We start from the raw sequence: 19,737 nt of genomic DNA, 5'->3' as shown, positions 1-19,737 counted from the left end.
ACACTTTCAGATCTCTGCTGGGCGACGGCTGATGGTTGGAGGCCAACAGACTGATGTAAAGCATGTTTCTGTAGGAAGATAAAGGTTGGATTCACAGAAGATTTAATATGCGGCATGTCAAACTATGGTGCTGAAGATGTTTCATCAGAAGACTTTGACCCTCCACACCCAAGGTGTCTCGGTGTGGATGGGAAGAGTGTTTTTCAGTGCTGCTGCACTAAAAGTAAACAACAGAGTTGTCTCTTTTATAACGTAAAGTTTTGCCTCTATGCAGCACCCAGAATTGTGTGAGTTTCTCTAATGAATCAACTCGTAAACTGGGGTCGTGTTTTAGAGAATTAAACAAAATTACGTCGATACATTAAATTAGAAGTTGCTGTCCAGCTGAGTTGCTGGTTGCCTTTTAGAAGTTTCCTTCTAAAAGAAAAAAATATAAGATATAACAACATTTATGTCTTTATCCCTTTCAATCACCACTTGCGTTTGGCAGCACAAGGTTTTATTTGATGCAAAAGTAAAGCTTGATTCCTCTGTGATGGCATTTGCAAATGACCATGGCTGAAAATAGTTCTTTTTAAAACCCTGCAGCATAAATGGACTGTTAACACTGACACTGTAATTAAAGTTTGTACATAACAGGTTTTTTTTTTTTAGTTGTGTTAATTGTGAGAGACATTCCTGTCTTTTGGAGGCTGTGTCAGTTTGAGTTTGAAGCTAGTGATGATACATCATAGGAAACTAGAAAACCCGAGTAATCCAGTGGTAGCAACCATATCGTGCTAGCTTCTTGGGCGGTGGGGTAAGTAATGCTCCGGAGCTAGGCTGAATTTTGACGAGCAACGCAAACTCATTCGCACTCCTTAAATTACGTGTTTATCCAACCAGTTCTCACTCCAAACTTGGAACGTCGTGGTTTGACGCGGCATACCTAAAACATGATAGCTTGACATAGAAGCTCGCTGACCCACTATCACCATGTGACGACTTTGGTTGTCAGGAAAACGGGCCGATATATGACGTTATAAGAAAAGAAGCTATCGTACAGTTTGTTGCAAACTGCGATGCCACCATTTTTTGATAAAACATTGTGAAACGGAGAATTATAGTCTTAAAAGACTCACCTAATTTGGCCACACAACATTTGTCATAAGTCTTCTTAATGATGCCGGATTCCACAATTTCTGTGGTCTATCAGAGAGCATCCACCCAGATCCTCTGTGCAGAAAATTAACAACGAATGTGTGGGGCAGAACCTTTTCTATCATCCATAACTTGTCTATCATACAACGCCATGCAGGACACTGGACACCAGCCAACCTTTCAACACCACATCCACCCCCTACTGCTCTTAACATGCTATTTCTTTTTTCCTTCTCCTTCATCACTGCTTCTTGTGCCATGGTGAGGGAGATATTTTGTACTTAACACCTTCATATGCTTTGCTCTGGATGCCAGAAAAGCTCTTCACATATATGGAGATAGCCAAGAATGATGACCTCTTTAGGTTTTATTAAAAAGTCAGTGTTGGCCTGTCAATGCTGCTTGTCAGTTCTGTCAAGCGCCTTCTTCTGTTAAGTGTCCAAACAGAAGAGGAGGATAGGTGTAAATCCCCGAGTTACTAGTGATGACTACAGTACTCTGGGGATGCTGCAGCAGGGTGGGCCAGCTTAAGAAAGTGATGACCCAGCGCTTTGGCAAAACCACCCCAGGAACGTCTCCTAAATCATAAATCAGCTGTCCAATCTACCTTTGATACGAAATATGCTTTTGATTTTTAAACTATAAAGTTCTTGTGGGGATTACAGCATGAAATGACAATCATTTCACTGCAGAACAAACTGTCAGCAGCATCTTAAACAGCGACTTTAATGAATGACTCATTGCCATGTCAATGTGTACCTTTAAGGGGTTTCAACCAGCCGTAAGAAAAGAATGGGCAGGGATTAGCAACAATGGAGCTCTTAACCTCCAAGGACTTATGTGGTCATCACTGTGATTTAAAAAAAGCAAAACCATAAACTAGTGGAAAAATAAAAAAAGGACAAAAGCCTGACAGATCCTAGCTCTCACCATTTTTGGCTCCTGGGTGCTCAGAATGCAGCTTTTCAGTCAAAAAATTTAAGTCAGTTTGTGGGAAATTGGCGCGCCTCAGATAGTATTGTGCAAGTTACAAAAACATTTTAAATGACTAAAGGCTAAACATGCATTTCACAGAAAGAGGTGAAAAGCTAAGGATATTGTGTAAAGCTTTGTTAGATCACGCTTGGAATCTGACTTTCATGGAAATTCTGCGTAGATGGTTTTTCTGTGCAAATATAGTGCTGCTTCTTGTTGCTTGTAGGTTGTTATAGTTCAAAATTGTTGCCATAACCAACAATGACTGCTCACCTTTCCCTGTGACTGCTACTTGGGTCCAACCTTAAATCCTATTCAATCAAATTTTACTGTTTCTGTTCAGTGTCATTTCTTGTGAGAAAATAAATCAGTCATATTTGTGGCTTTGGCCATTATGTATCAGATTTTATGGCGCTTTACTCATTAGATGAACCTTTCCTCTGATGGAAAGTCATCGGTTCATGGCATGAATACCTGCTACGTAAAAAAAAAAAAAAGCACAAAATGTTTTCCACCTTCTCCTCCAGTTGGCACCTAATTGATTGTTATAGTACAGTTGAGGAAATTTCAGTCTGCTTGCATATATATAGCTGGTCTCGTTTGCATGCATCCAAGCCATGTTGGAGCCATTAACATGCAGCCATGGGTGTAACTGTGTAAGACTTCCACATTATATCAAATAATTCTTAATAAAGGTACTTTCAATTCGCTTTGTCCCACAGGGTGTGGTCATAGGGAAGGCAGTGTTGGCTTATAGGTTAGTTGATCCACAATTTTGCTGACATATTTAAAAAAAAAAAACAGAATGTTTTGATGCAGTGTTTGTAAATATATCTACAAAAAAACAATGCATCATAATTCGTGTATAGTGCATGTAATCATGAGCCAGTACATGCACATGGTGGGATAATGCTGCACGTGGTTATGTTTAAACAACACCCGCAAATGTCTGCCAGCGCTGGGACATCAACAAAAGTACATGCCGGCAGGGATGGTTGGTATTAGGCAAACGGCACATGATTAGGTATAGAAAAAAAACATCACATTCAGATGGGAAACGAACACCGAAGTGCAAATGGCATCCCGTGGCTTATCATGCAGACGTGAAAGGCTGCTTTTGGCCACTTAAAGGCGGTATTTGATGACTTGAAAACAGAATGTGGAGTAAAATAAAATAAATTAAGGATGAAACTCTGTGTAAGGACAAAGACTGTGGTGGTGGACAGGTCAAACAGAGAACTTTCCTCCAGAAGACTAGTGTTTGTGTCCTGTGTGAAACCAAGGGAAATTTTGTTATTTTAAAGTATGCCATCACCATGTTGTTGTTTTTTTCCTCTACCCAACCTATGTTACTTTAATTTCATTTCTTCTTAAACCACGATTAAGAAAATTGACAAACAAATCTACCTTTTACCTTGTACCTTCACATAATGTACGTTATGTGAGGACAGCAGTTTTGGGGCGCTAATTCGTCCAATATCGTACGAACCACTGTATGAGGATACATTGCTTAACAGTTATTGAATTGATTGCAATGCAATTTGTTTTTAAGTATTGTCATTGTAAACATGTTGGGATTATGAAGTCAGCATTTGGCATCACTGCAGCTTAGCTTGGCATTACTGAGCTCCTTGAATCACTCTAGACTCTCATGGGCGAATTAACGAGAGGATTGCAGCTTTTGCTGTGAAATTATGCTTTTTAAGTTACCTGGAAAGGACCAAAATGAATCTGTCGAGCTTGTGCTTTATTTGAGAAGTTTTAAAAAACAATGGAACTTTTTTTTTTTGAGTGAGCAGTAAGTGATTTGAGTGGAGCAGGGAGAAATCTGATTTTAGTGCAGAGCGACTGAGCAGAGCAGCCTCGAGGGGCTTTGAGTGGGTTTAGCTGAGGGAACGAATAGCTCTGTGAGTGAGGAGCAGAAATTCTCTGCATATAAAAATGGCCCAACATGTAAAACCACACTAAAATCTGTCTCAAACTCAAGGAACCTGCTTAATTAGCTCCATTCTATCAGTTTGATCAGTATAAATTTTATCTTCAAGCCCCAGTAGCTAAGATTAACACCCTTTGTGAAGAGGGTGAAGGGCAAACAGATAAAGAGCATGCAGGGGGGAAAGCAGCCAGTGTCCAATCTGTAAGAGAGGGTAGCCAAGGGGCACAGACCTATAAATAACACCAACAGAGGGAAAAAAAACAGAAGAGCAGAACATCTACATCGGTCAGGTGTCTGTATGTACTGGACACACGCATTACAAGGTGGTTTAATATCTGCAGTTTAGTCCCAGTTATTGAAATATCTGTGTTACCTTCTTGTCCTGTTAGCCACTGAGACGTGAACGGACGAGCTGTGTTGTTTGTGTTCTTGACAAGGGTAGCGTGAAGTTTGTTTCATAATGACCACCAACATTAAAACCACCACTGTTGACAAGCCTCAGAAAAAGCAAACTAACAAGAGTAACAAGTTATCCTCACTAAATCTGTTTATAACTGCCCAAACAAATGCAAACAAGACTTTCCATGAAACTGGAGTGATTGTGTCTCTAACTCCCCCAGTTTACAAAGATATAAAGTCCAAGATTAAGAGAAATGTCACCAGTGGCACCAGATGTCTCACTAGCTCTGACCCAGAGCAAAAAAATTGCATGGAATGGGAACAGGATTATTTCAGTGTTTGTGATAGTTTTAGCTGCCACCAGAAGCTCTTCGGCTCGCATTGTTGGTCCATAAAAAAATTCCCCACCCTTTAGAGGCCACAGATTTTGCCAAAGGAGGCTTAAATTTGGTATGAAGGTCACAGCTATTGTGAATTCACTATCTGTCCCTTTTTAACACACACCACACAAACACACGCACATATGAAGCTGCAGCAGAAGGCTGTGACACAAGGACGAGCTCCCAGGCTTGAACAAAAGTACAATATTGTGCCTCCAAAGATGCAGGTAAGGACGCAAAAAAAACAAACCAACAACTTAAAAACAGCTCTCTTTGCCAATTCAGATAACTCACAGATATACACCTGAGTTTATATGCTCTTGAAAAGGCAAATCCATTTCCATCATGTTTTTTTTTCTTTTTCTTCTTTTTTAAAATAATATAGTCAGAAGCAATCTATACTGACATTATATGTTTATTCTTCAAAAATGATAAAAAATATAGAAATAACTGATTATAAATTGTTTAAATGAGTATTTTCTTATTAATTTATTATTTTTTATATTTTTTTGAGTTTTTTCTCATATACAGATTTGCAATGAGAATTGCTGGGAAATAATCGTGTTGACATTGTCCATCATGTGACTATTCGTCGTACAATATCTAGTTTAAATGCAAAACCTGGCACCAGGACCTGTCATACTCGCATGCACTGTGGCCTGGTCTAACTACTGAAACACCACTGCCATGTTGTGTCTATGAGAGAGGAAGTAAGCCTTAAAATGTGTATAAATTCAGTTGGCTCCTCTGAATATTGCGTAATAAATGAATATTAATATCAGACTGTGACCAAATTATTGGCCTGAGTAGAGAAGTAACAAATTCTCAGTAAGTCCAGTAAAGAAACAACAGAAACTGGCATCAGTCCGGTGCAGATGTTGACCTGACAAGGTTGCTGGCAAAGAAAAAGTGTAATGTAAGCTAATGTTGACTCACATAAAGAACCACTAGATCTTTATCTTTGTTAAATGAGTCTGCTGCACTCTGGCTTTGGTTCCAGCGGAAAAGAGTCAGAGAGCCACTGATTAATAACAGAAAGTACACAGCTGTTTATTACGTCAAGGACAGTTTAACCTGGTGAATGCTGAATGTGTCACTCACAAAGATAGACGGCAAAATTGGTAGAATATTTTTGTGTTATTACTGAATTTTGAAGAAAAAAAGTCAATTCTACAATTATTCAGGCACTTTTCCATAATTATGCTCTGGGTTCCCTCAAAGTGGAGGCAGTGTTTTACTGATGTGGCATGTGGTGACTAGCACCCTCTTGTGATACCACCACAGCCTCGCTTTCACCTCGGAGCTGGATAAATGGCCAGATGTAATCCAGCTTCTGCCTGGAAAAACGAGAACTGCGATCAAGGCTGGCACTGCCGCCAGGCTGTTTGGTCTTTGCCGTGGTGATAATGTGCAGCCTCAGCGGCGCTGTAGGCAAACTGTGTGATTATAGAGGGGACAAACTTTATCTCAAAAGCAACATAAACGTCTCAGATAAGCAACAGTTCACCTTGATTTGCTGGACTTCTCCATTCTATCAGGAATAAGTATTCAGAGCATTTAAGCCAAAGTGGCAAAACTATACTGTAAAAAAATACAGCATTACAAGTTAAAGTGCTGCACTCAAAATTTTACAGATGTAAAAGACATATATGAGACATAATATGAGACTGTATAAAAACAATGGATGTAGTCACTATGACATCATACATTGGTTACTGGACCTTGTGTTCAGAATTTTGCCGTCGCCATCTACAACCGGAAGTGTTGCAGTCTCTGATTTTGGGAGCTGAGAGTGACCATATTTGGACGAAAAAGTGGAGCGAACCCTAATGCTAGCTGCTACCTGTAATAATATTAATGCTATAACTGATTTTTGCTGGCAAAAAACAGGCTTAAACCATGAAAACCAAACGTACCTAATGGATAAACTGAACATTTGACTCCTTAGAGGGTCTTTTAGTTCAACCAAACCCTATACAAGAGTTTTCTAGGTGACCAAAAATATTCTATTTAACTGTCATGAACTGGAAAAAGACTGAAACAGGAAGAGCTACATCTATACTCTGTGAGTCTGAGGTTATCTAACCAACATTGTCACCGTGGTAGCGACTTGTCAACAAACAGCACACAGCTGTCACTTAAAGCGGCCAAGTCCTTAATTATGCACACCTTGAAGCCTTAATAACATCTGAACAGGTGAGTTAAAAGTTTGGGCATTTTAACATTGGTGTCTATGGGGACTGACTTGCTACTGGAATTAAACCTCAAGTGGCCATTAGAGGTTCTGCAGTTTTTGGCACTTCTATGTTGGCTTCATTTTTCAGCCTCAGAGGTTTCTGTGTGGGAATAACAAGGAAGCCGCATGATGATGTTGTCTGCTTGAGGTAGAGCCAATTTTAATTACTTAATTTACGGTCTTACTTGTGTGGATTCTGAATGTAAAATCTTCATCTAAAAGGTAACTTGTAACTCTATTTGGAAAAAAGATTACTCCAAAATGAAATGGAAAATGGATATTAGAATTAGAATAAAATACAAGTGTGTCAAATTTGTACTTAAATGCAGTTACTCTTCCCCAGTTTTGGTCTAGTTACTTGAAAAATGCAACCAATTACACATCACTCACTGAAAAGGTAATTATATGAATTAAATCACTCAAAATCAAAAATTATTTGTTGCCTCAATTTCGTCACTCAGCTCTATCAAAGGGTCCGTTTTAACAACTTTGAAGCCTCCACACCCAGGTTACATCTTCTGCATTAAACAACTGTGGAAAAGAAAATAAGACCTTGTGGTTTAACAAGCAGCCAGCCAACAGTAAGAGCATGAACTGTGTGTGTCCATGCATGCATTTGTGCTCTCAATCAATATAAGTGGAGGGGGTTTGGCCCATTCCAGTGTAAAGCCGCCCTTCCTCGGGGCCCGGTGTCGCTGAGGTGACGGGAGATTACACCCGCACTCCACCAAGTGTATGGAAGAACCGCTTAATTAAATGTACCTCATATCTGCTGAAAGGTGTCGGGACAGAGCAGCACGACTGTCTTTTCATTCTCTTACACCCTCTATTTTTACCAACTACTGACAGCTGGGCGGTGCAGCAGATCCGGACGCCACATGGAACCCATTCCGACAAGTTGCCAACAACCGGATGCCAGACCCCTAACCACTCTGATCCCAACCCTGGAGATTAATTGATTCTCAAATATTGATTTAGTCCCGGTTTTATGCCTCATGTAAAACCGAGACCAGCGGACCTCCTCCTTAACATCCTCATCAGTTTGAATTGCACCTGCGGGACTTTGGAGCTCATTTCTCAGTGGTTACAATGAAAATAAAGTAAATAAAAAACACAAAATCAGCCTTCATGTTTCCTTAAGCCCGGCTTCCTTTTTTATTTCCCAAATAATAGACTTCAATCTATCCTAATTTATCCAGGAAGTCACGTTGTGTTAACAGACCACCCTTCTTTAGGAGATCCAGAATGTGAGATGTGTGAGTTTATCTGTAATTATACAATCGCTTTCACAGCTGCTCGGTATTATGGTCAATTTGTTGCACAAGCCTTGATATGAGTCCACTGCGCCTTGCCACACTCCACCTATGCAATGATGTATTTGATTTGGCATCGGGATGCACGCAACTGTCTACTTGACATCTCTAATGTGACGGGGAAATCTAAACGCAAGCCAATAAGCTTGTTGGGTGTCAGCGTGATCGATGAAAAGAGGTTTAGCAAAAGATTTTCCCTCTAATTGCAGAGCGGCCTCTCGACTCTGCCAGCATGGTCTGTGTCTGCGCATGTAACCATGAGTAAATGTGATTAATCTGAAAACCAACGCGTTCCCTTGAGTGGCCCTTAATAAATCTGACCTCAATTTAGTGGTTTAGTCCGGGAGGCTGCTTCATTTCATTTTGGTGTTGTGTTTTATTCCCTCTTCTCTTGACCACACATACCTGAGCTATGTCTGGCTGCCAAGAAGTTTCCAAGCGTATTATTGCCATGTCTCTCTCGAGTGTCCCGCACATGGCTGGAGAGATGGCATCTGCGTTGAAAGGATATTTCTGCCCCGCTCGTTGAATGGGCTCTTTGTGTGACCGGCTCGAACCTGCAGAGTGTCACAACTCGTGTCCTTATCTGAAAACGGGACAGAAATGAGTTCCAGACTTGTTCAAGAGGGGGAGAGGAGGAAAAAGTGTGCTATCTTAGATCTTGTAGGTGATTTGTCATCCCTTTGAAGGCCACTTTTAAATTCTGGCATCGTGTTTTAAAATGTTGTGGTTGTGACTCACAGTGAAAGTGCTGGGGAGAGTTGCAAATTACACTTTCATTAGAGCTGGTTTGGTTTAAAATCAGATGGCTTAAGGTGATACAACTGCAAATAATGTTTTCTGTAATTTAAAGCTGATGGAGCGCGTTAGTTTATGGCCCTCCTGAGTACACATAATACTCAACATTTTAATTCACTGTCATATTGTGCCCCAGGAATTCAGCTGTGTTTTAGGCTAAAAAAATGGAGCTTTGATCACAATATGAAACTTTATAATGCTTCGTTTCAGTACTGGCAACCAGACTGAAGCAACAGCATTTCACCTCTATTTGCACCTCTTAACTTAAAAGGTTTGAGAGATATATATAGTTATAGCAAAGAGTCTGAATACTTATGTATGTCTGATTTTTTTTTTATTTTTCATACATTTAAAAAATGTCATTATCAAGTGTATATTGATAAGGGAAAAATAATTCATACTGTTTTAAAATGAGGATTCAACAAAGCGAAATGTAAAAATGTAAGGGTGTCTAAATACTCTCTGAATGTACTGTCAGAGATAAATAAATATACACTGAACATACTCTTATATACTTTTATAGCAGTCCATGACATGTTGTTCTGGTGGAATATGAATAAATGAAATAACACATTGAATGTAGCTAAAGAGCTTCATATTTTGTCTTTTATGTCGTAAGCTCTCTCTGGTTTCAAAAATGTAGATTGCTTTGTATAAAAGCTTGTGAAATGTATTACATGAGGTTGCTTTAACCACAGGAAAATCTTGCTCTATTTTGAATCAGCACCCACTGTAGACAGATAGATATTTATTTATTTGTCCTTTAAGAAATCCAATACGGCAATAGTCAGATAAATAAACAGACAACTAAAAAGCCACACCAACGACAACACTAGAAGACAAAAGCATCAACTCATTAAGTAGTGGATTCATTTTCACACTATGGGGACAAAGGTGATGGAGACAATAGTGCCCTCGGGTATAGTCGAGGACATGCGCTCCCATGAATCCTGGCTTGTTATATAATAAAAGATTGAGCAGGAGAATATATCAGTCATATGCTGCTCAGCAGCAGCTCTGCAGTCCTGTGAGGCCTGTTGTTTGTCTCCATCACCTTCTGTTTGCTGAGCCTGTTTCACATGCTCTGTACATGTATGCATGCACATCATCTGTCGTCTGCTGTCCTTATGCGTGCAGGCGCACAGCTATGCAGCACACTACACACACATATCCAATAAAGGACAACAGGTTTTGAGGTCTTTGATAAAAGCAATTCTGAAAACAATACAGGACAAAATATTCAGCAATATTCTATAGCTTCACATTTAGCACACAACTTTTAAAGTGGTTTTGATCTTCTCATCTAACTTTCTGGAAGAAAGCGATCAAATTTTCCAAAATGTTGAGCTACTCTGTCCCTATATTCCATTTTCAACCACCTGGTCATAATGTTTTCCATTTTTTTATTCAAAGTGTTGTCAATGATAATGGAAGCTTAACAACTTACCTTCATTTCTCTGTAGTTAAGTGTGTTTACATGCAGTTTCCAGGCCCAATTTGTTCACACCTTCTTTCTCTTTATAAAAAGCGTTACTCCTCAATGGGAAACAGATTTTTTTGTGAAAGCAGCTGCGTGACTTAAACAGCACCTCAACTGCTGCAGTCGGTCAGCTTTAGTGAGTCAGATGTAGACCTCAGGTTGTATAAGTGTGATTAGAAACATCATTCCTTTACTCTGAAAACGACTGATTTGGGAATTAGAGAAACTCAGATAACAATGTAGTGGTTACAGGTCCAAACTGTCACACTTTATCTCCACAGCATTGTGTGTGTGCATTAGCAGATGTAAGCACCAGAACCAGAGTGAACGTCAGCGGTTACTATAATTCATCTGTTTCCAGGCACGTGCGTGAGCCGAGGTCAGAGGAGTATCTCTGCATGTGTGTGTGCATGTGTGTGTGTGTGTGTTTGATGGGATGGTTTCAGGAAACTGACCGGATAACTGATAGCAGTGCACATGGCCACAGAGCAGACAGAGACGGATTCAAGTCTAAGACATGGTTTATATGAGAGACAGGAAACAGTGCCACCTGGGCTGAGGCAGATTTCTGGATGTCATCTTTAAGACGAACTCAGTTGGAGCGGACATGAGAGTGTAGTTTGAACAAATTGTGCTAATTTGATGAAATTTAGATTTCAGCTACTTAACTGATTATCCTACTGTTTATTTCAGTGTGGTTAAAGGACTAGTTTGACATCGAGGACCTGTGCTTGTACAAACACTCGTCAAGAGTTGGATGAGAATATTAATTCCACTCTCCTTTCTGATATCTGAAAGCTAAAATGAAGCTAGAGCCAAGTGACATTATCTCAGCTCAGCAGGGAGAAACAGCTAGCCTGAATCTGGTGTTTTCTGCTGAAGGCTTAAATAAAATCCACCTACCAACTCAACAGCTCACTAACAAGTTAATTACATGTTATTTTCACCTTTGAACAGAGCCATACTGGTTGTTTCTCCCAGTTTCCCTTCTTTATGCTAATCTTAGCCACTGGCTTCTGGTTGTAGCTCCATATTTAGCAGACAAAGACGTCACTACACTCAGGAATATAAGGTTAGGAGTCAGCTAGCCTAGCTTAAAGGCTGCTCTTTGTTTCTCACATAGACATATGAAGATGGACGACATGACAGCTCCTCTAAAGTGAAGCCAACACACCTGAAAATGTTAATGAATGGGACATGGGCCAAACTAAAAACTCAAAGCACACCCCAAATTAAGTTTTCCTAACAATTGATGTCATTTAAGGTACAGTAGTTCTCCTCACCTTGATGCATGCTTTTTTAAAAATAAGTTCAGTTCTACAAAAAGAGGATTTTCCACCATGATTGACAGCTGTGTGTGCCAACCCATGCATTTACATTCAATGCAGCTGCTTGCCATTGGTCAGCAGGGTGTTTTGGCAGAAACTCCCGGACTGCGGAAATCGCTACTGTGCAGAATCTGGCTGTAAATGACTTCACCAGCTCAATATTGCAGTGGTTGCATCCCAGATATTTTGGTTTCACTTAGGATTGGCGGGGGTAAGTGACGACATGTTGTCCATCTTTATATACAGTCAATGGTTCCTCCGTAAGGTTTTAGAGGTAGCTATGTTTTTGAGTTTTGGAGAAATCCAGTATCCAGAAGTCACATCCATTATCTGAAAAAGTCTATGGCTCTGGACCAATTATGCAGACACATAATGCTATCAATCTTCTCATCTAACTCTCGGCAACAAAGGAAGTTTCTCAAAATGTTGAGCTATTCTTTTAAAGTTAACTTCATTTAGTTGCCCTACATTTACATTTTCCAGGCTGTAAGGATCATTTCCATCCCATAAAAAGCATCTAAATCATAAAAAAACTAATTGCACTCGGCGTGAGCTATGATACTAAATGACACTAAAATTGTCCTTGATGCAGTTTAGGAGAAATTGCAGTTAGTGTGCTGGCTGGCTGCTCCTTTCCCCCTGAGTCTCTGTCTGTTCTGCAAATGACTAAAGGAGGCATTATGCAAATGGAAGGGAATCTAATCTGAAGTTAACAACGTCTGAGTGCTCTGTGGCAGCGATCAAAGCAGTGAGTGTATTCCAGCTATGCTCTAACAAACCCTCGGGGGCAAATGGGTCATGAAGGCCTCTGATAGCCGCTGCCCCTGGGGTGAGACTGGGACAAGAGAGAGGAGGTTGGAAAGTATTTATTGGGCTTTTATCATCTACACAATGAGACCAAGAACGTGCTCCCAATAGCAGGAGAAAATCCCCAGAAGGGTCCCAGTGAAAGTCAGCGACAGGAAAAGCTTCGAGGAATTTGTGATTTCTTTCAGTTATTGCAGGAATTGGGTTACCATCGTCGTTCTGCAGCAGGCCCACCAACGCTACATGAGCCCGTAAAAGTAGTCAAGTCAAGCCTTATCTTTCTTTCTCCAGTCTCACTCTGTCTTTATCGTCTGTTTGGGGATTTGGGAAAGGGACCATAGAAGTGAATTGTAAATGGTTGCGCTGGGAATAATGTCAGTTTAAAATGCAACATTCAGAGACGAGACTCTGATTTATTGGTTTATCTGAGCTGCAGAAAAGATTACATGTAGGATATGGGCTGACACGGGGGAGTAATTGACATCAGTCACCTCGACAATCATCTGCTGCAGAGATTCTTCATTCAGGTGATGAGCTGGAGATGGGCCATGCATCTGCATTATTTAGGCTTCTAAAGGAAATACATAGACTCAGAGTGTTGTTAGAGTGAGTGTAAATGTCAGACTAAAATGATTTTTTCTTTTTCTTTGGTCATTTCGTTTTATATAACGTTTTTTTTTTTTTAAACTTTTTTTTGATAATTTTGAGGTAATTTTCTTTTAGGTAATTTTCTTGTACATTTTAAACTAATTCCATAATAAATTCTGCGTCATTTCTTCTTCCATTCCTAATTGCCTTCTTCCTATGTTCGAGGCAGTTTGCCCAGGTTTCAAAGGGTTAAAATACATGGAACCTTCCCCTAAGGCCAAAGATTAAAAAGTAGATTATGTAAAAAGTGTGTATATTGGGATTTGTAAAACAGCGACGTAGTCTCGCATTCCCTCCGTTAAATGCAAAGAAGAATTGCAAACATGTACAAAACAACTGTTTAATCTTCTTGATTACATGACTTCTGTATTTGATTATTATGCTTATTGAGCTGAGATTCCTTACTTCCTTGGCTTTTCTAAATCTAACCTGCACAAAATGTTCTTCTTGTGTTGTTGTATTTTTGTAGTTATCTTTTGGCAAATAAACTTTAATCTGCTTCCCGTCTGGTAAAATACCAGTTGCAGATATAAAACAATACTAAAACATTTGACTTTTTAAAATGATTAAATCTGTGCAAAAGTCTCATTTTATTATTATTCTCATCATGACAACTGCTGTAAATGTAGGTCAAGTGTTCTCTGAGAGTTACAAAAAAGATGTTAAAGCACAGTAACACATTACTGCCATCTTTTGGACAGAAAAAGTAACAGGTAACAAAACTGAAATGACTGTGAAATACTCCACTAAATGCCACAGTGGAGCTTCGTTTGCTTTCTCAGCAAACACAACACACTTCCCTCCATGAATGTCGTCAAACTAACACAATCAAACTGACAACATAATTAATTTTTCATCCTGCCAAGTTCAGTAAAATCTGTTAAGATCACAAAATAGTTTGAACGGCAGTATGATGGTGGTGAGTGTGTTTAGGCGAGAAGGAGGGTTTAAGATCAGTACACGTATACACACACACACACACACACACACACACACACACACACACTATGTCACAGCTCAGGGAGTTAGGTCTCAGACACGCTGTCTCGCTGAGGGCTCATCACTCAGCAGCCTGTAGGGGGGCTATATGCTGCTGGGTGTGTGTTGTAAATGCTGGGCTATTAGGGGCATTAACTTTTAGTGCAACTGTGTGTATATATTCATAGGAAGTGTGTGTGTGTGTATGAAGAGAAAATAGGTCCTTTGTCTCAGTGTGCTGGGCATTATGGGGAGTCACGGCACTGTTGAAGGATTTATGCTTCAACATCCTTTCCATTCTAATGCCCAGATGCATGCATTTACACAAGCCTTACATCATATTTTAAGTGTTTGTATGTGTGTTTGAACTTGTATTTGTGTGTACGAATTATAATTGTAGACGTAGCATCTCCGCTGGGCAGGAAATATCTACCTACTGTTCACCACTTTATGTTGTTTATTAGAGGAAGTGGCTGCATTATTGAGGGATTTGCTGTCTCTTCACAAACATCCTACCTACTTACACTGCAGCCTGTGGGTATTAGGGTGGCTTGTTTTGGCTCTGTACCTCCAGCTCATTGGATATGAAAAGGGGAAAATGACTTTGAGGTTTAAATGCTGACTCTTTGCTCTAATTTTAGGTTGTTTACATCCATGTCTGATTAACTTTAAAGCTATTTTTATACATCTCTCCTAAGGACAAAATGTGCAATGAGTCCTACATGGTTCATCCAATATACACCTTCAAACGGTCTTCAATCTTAAACCTGTAGTCATAAAAATGTTAATTATAATTGCTGTAAGACAGCACTTCAATTTCAAAGTTCTTTTTATGTTTGAAATCCAGTGTGTTAAGAGCCAAAACAATAAAAACATATCTGTGTAAGACAACTCAGAAGTGCTCTGCCAAACCAACCAGCATGAACAACAGGCTTTCACACTGTGTTAATATTGTGTTCTATGATAGATTTCCAATTTTAATCTTATTGTAAAATGAACTCTATTTACCTTTCTCTTAACAAATAAGCTATTGAAATTTTTAAAAATTAACTGATTTTCTGAGATGATTAAAAATGGTCTTTTTTTAAAAAAAAATACGGTCTTTTTTAAATTACAGAACATGATGTTTCAAGGTTCAGATCACTCTGTTTTGAGCTGGTAATCCAAGGTCAACACTAAAAGACTATTAAATCCAGTGTCTGTGTGTATCTAAAGAGAGCGTGTTTGGCCGACGACAGAGTGGAGACTCAGGATTAGGCTGTGGCTGTTAAATCCAATTATGATTTATTTTCTAGGTTATAGCAGTCCAAATGCACTCTCTTTCTCTCTCTCTCTCTCACTCTCTCTCTCACACACACACACACACACACACACACACACACACACACACACACACACACACACACACACACACACACACACACACACACACACACACCAGTACCCATTTCCCCTCTACGTCCCAGCAGAATTGCAGGAAACTGCTTTTCACTTCACCCCTGAGACAGAGGTTGGTCTCTGGTTTGTTTACGTCCTGTAGTCATGTGAGGCTGCACCACAGAGAGGTGGAGGTGATGTTTGGGCTGCCTACGTTCTGTCTAACCTTGCATAAGAGGGGGCGCTAAGGTCGCACAAGGTCCCAAAATATCCCATGGTGGATTGTCGGACACAAACCAGATAGGTACATGTGAGGACAGAGGGTTTTTTGTGTCAGTATACATTTGTGTTAGGAGAGAAAAAGAGAAATTTTGTCAATTCTAACTCTTAACCACTAGATGGCACTACAGTATACAATATAAAACATGACATACATCCTGAGCCATATACATATAACAACATATGAACATTTTAAGGACATATGAGCTCAGATGTTTGCAACATATGTGAGGTCTGCTGTTTAATTGTGGTGTCACATAAGATATAATCTCTATCAGACGAATTTGCATTAACTTTTGGGAGGAGAACAAATATGCATGGCATTAAAATGCAGAATAATAGCAAAAAGCATCTGCATATGAAAAGCTTTTTGTGCGTTTGATGTTCCCAAGGGCGGTAGGTGAGTGGGTGAAAAGACTGTGGTGCTGCATGTGAGTTGCATTTTATTTACCTTTTTCTGTGGCACAACGGGTGAGAGGATAAATCTATACCCAGCCTCCAGCGATGTGACTGTGAATGAAAACAGGCTATTTTACTATTTTGGAGGAGAAGGAACACAATAGTCTAACGTTACACCCTTGTAACTCTGCTGTATAGAGGCCTCGGCCCCCTCTATTATGGGTTTTATAAATGCCAAACCTGAAACGTGATATCTGAATAGGTGAGTGAAAGTTGATGTGAACTTGCTTCGGTGTACACACACCCTTTGGGCCTAATATTTCAGGGTGAGACATAAAGCATTCGCAGCAGGCTTGTAAGGTGACAGTAGTGAATTTGATACATGTTTTCTGCACTGTTGCTTGAGCTTTGAGAAATGGCAGAGCAACTATTAAAAACAACACCATTTTATGTGTCTGTATAGTGAGTTCATCTACAAGACAGGAACAGACCGAGAGCGTAGATAAAGATTTAAGTCTATTGGTCTTAATCTTGAGTAGTTTTGGCAGAAAGCAGAAACTATAGAAGCAGCAAAGTAAAAAAAAGTTTTCAAACTGGCTGGCAAACTGCTGACATTATAGAACAGCTGTAATACCCTTATTTTACGCCTTGCGGGCTGATTATTTTACTTCAAAAAGTCATCGCCATAAAACCCACTACCTGCAGAAACTGCACCTTTGGATAATCATCAGGGAATACAAGAAAATCGAGTACAATCAAAAATGTACTCTTTTAGTTATGGCTTTTCTCAGCAGCTAGCTTGAGCTGTAGTTGTTTAACAGGCTGTTAATCTGTGTCAAAAGGAGCATTAGGCTAATGCTGCATGTGATGTTGGAGTTTCTCAGTTGGGAAGGCGTTCCTCCGACTTTGCTGTCTTCATGTGCTTTGAGGTCATTAAGTGGGAACAATGTGGAAGCTACAAAGAAGATGGCTTGCATTTTAATGCTAAGAGCAGAAGGTGATAGCTGTTTCCAGTTTTTTTATTTTAATCTATTATTTTATTTTATATATTATATTTTTATATTTAATCTAGGTCACTCTACATAGACAGTGGTTAACATTGATATTATATGATATACTATATACAAGTAGGTACAAGTAGTAAAGAAGTAGGTAGGTAGGTATACAAGTGTATACAATACATTTTACATGTCATCAAAAATTGCTATTTAATACTTGAATTATTAAAAAACCATTGACTTAACATTGACTTTTGCCCGTCAAGTTTATGCATTTATGACGTCAAGGCAGCAACTCGTGTTTTAAAATAACAATATCACAGTCTTAGTATACTCGCCTGACATGCTTTATAGTTAAAAGTTTGCTTGCTTGCTACAGATAATAGATGCATATACTAAAATGTGTAACTACTAAAAGTAAATGACAGCTACTAGGAACAAACTAACGAAATATGGAAATTTTTTCCCGATTTCCCACTCGTAATTACAACTTTGTAGGGCTGTCCATGTGTCTGTAACTCGTATATACAATATTTCTGAGGAGCAGTGAAGGCAGCATAAATGCAACAGTGCTTGTTTTGTAGCTCTGTTAATAAACTATATAGTAAGGTCTATTGCAATAATAGAAAAAAAGCTGTTTTTACAGATTGACCTGTCAGTCCAAAACTATGATATAACTTGAGTAGTGGGAGTAGATAAGTACAGACTCTTTCTCAACATTAAACTTTATCAAATCCGTCTGATAACTTTGGAATAGGGAGGAGAGAGACTGTGTGTAAACATGTGTTGAGCACATTCCCAACATTCAGACCCCCTCTCCACCCACTTCTCCACCCCTCTACTCTACCCCCAAATTTTTGTTTTGGACGTGGGATCCTGTGATGCTCTGCCAGTGGCACCCGGGCCGTCGAGCTCTGCTCAAATATTTGAGCTCAGACGCAGCCAAGTTGACTTAGCTTGGAGCACGGCGTTCCCAGAGCTTTGATAGGATGCCTGTGCCGAGCGTGGGGCTTTCGGGGCAGGCTGCACTGAGCGCCTCTTGTGCCTCGCTCCATCTTGTGTCTGGTGGGTTTCAAAACAGACAGGCTGGACTGAAGGGCAGACAGCCACATGAGAGAGGGCTGAGGTTTCCCCGCCATCAGAGACAGACGCTGGCACAGGATCGCTGCTGTCCTGAGCTGTTGACTGGCAGAGATCAAAGTCCTCTGATGGACAGGTTTAGTGGGGAGCAGAGAAAGTGGGTTTCTTCAAGGTAAATAAGGAATAATTTAGCCTTCATTTTCAAAAGCTGCGGTGCTAATTTATATCCCGACAGAGTGGTTTAGTCTTTTACAGCTTTTTCCCATCATATGTCGAGTACCTCTACAAGCAAAAGACACAAGGATGCTTCTTTACACTCTTTCTTTACCCCAAAGTTAACCTTATGCAGTCTGCCCTGTGGTGTGGTTTCAGCTTTGCTAAACTGAGTCAATACAAATGAGATAATCTCGAAGATCAGATGTAAATTCAGTGCTGCACATTTAGGGATGTAGTGCTATTTGTTTAAAGGTATGCCGTGCAGATTAGGCGGGTTTCCATTAACCTTCAAATTGCACACACTGAACTTTAATAGCACAAAATGTACACAAAGAGTTGCTACAAGAGGTGTCATTGCATCGCATAACTCTTAAAAAGTTGAGCGGATCATCCGAAAGTTTTGAATTCACAATTGCACTGTGTAATCATGGACTATCACCTCCCAGAAATCCCCCATATGTGGCCACTCACTTCTGTATGAGTCAAAACATTGTTTCTTAGAAAAATGCTTCATAGAGTATCTTTAAGTACAGCAGTGCAGCTATAATGAGCATGCATGCATACAAGCACACGGCAAAGCTTATTTCAAAGAATATGTAACTTCTGTTTTTATGGTGCCAAGTTTACATACATTAGTCAAATGTAACTATGAAATTAAAGGATGTTTTGCTGCCTTTTGTTCTTAACTAGATAAACACTGGATAGCTGTGACTGAGAAAAATGTGTGTAGGATTTAGGGGCATCTATTGACAGAAATTGAATGTGTTTTCAATTTCTTACAGTTAGGCATTTATATTTAGATACAGAGCAGGTCCTCCTTCATGGAGTCTGGCACGTTCTACTGTAGCCCAGAATGGACCAATCAAACACTGGCTCTAGATTGGGCTATTTTGAGTCATCCCCTGTAGTTTTTTTGCACGTACATGGGAAAAGTTTCGGTTCCACAACCTCACTGTGCTGCTCAAAGGCT

General features: G+C 39.7%; 1 protein-coding gene across 2 annotated transcripts in view; it reads right to left on the bottom strand.

Moving 5' to 3' along the window:
* Nucleotides 1–19,737, bottom strand: part of LOC121958063 — a 58,725-nt gene that overhangs the window by 10,147 nt on the left and 28,841 nt on the right. The window contains exons 3-4 of one of the 2 annotated variants that reach the window (XR_006106811.1): nt 16,526–16,584; nt 8,785–8,965 (exon numbers count right to left, since the gene is read on the bottom strand). The gene's annotated coding sequence lies outside the window, so the exon portion shown is untranslated. The remainder of the gene's footprint in view (nt 1–8,784; nt 8,966–16,525; nt 16,585–19,737) is intronic. The other variant, XR_006106812.1, reaches the window with a different exon arrangement.

This window comes from Plectropomus leopardus, chromosome 18, assembly GCF_008729295.1.
Source record: "Plectropomus leopardus isolate mb chromosome 18, YSFRI_Pleo_2.0, whole genome shotgun sequence".
In the NCBI taxonomy this organism is placed as follows: domain Eukaryota; kingdom Metazoa; phylum Chordata; class Actinopteri; order Perciformes; family Serranidae; genus Plectropomus; species Plectropomus leopardus.
Note: the sequence above shows the minus strand (reverse complement) of the source record. Positions and strands in the feature narration are given on the sequence as shown.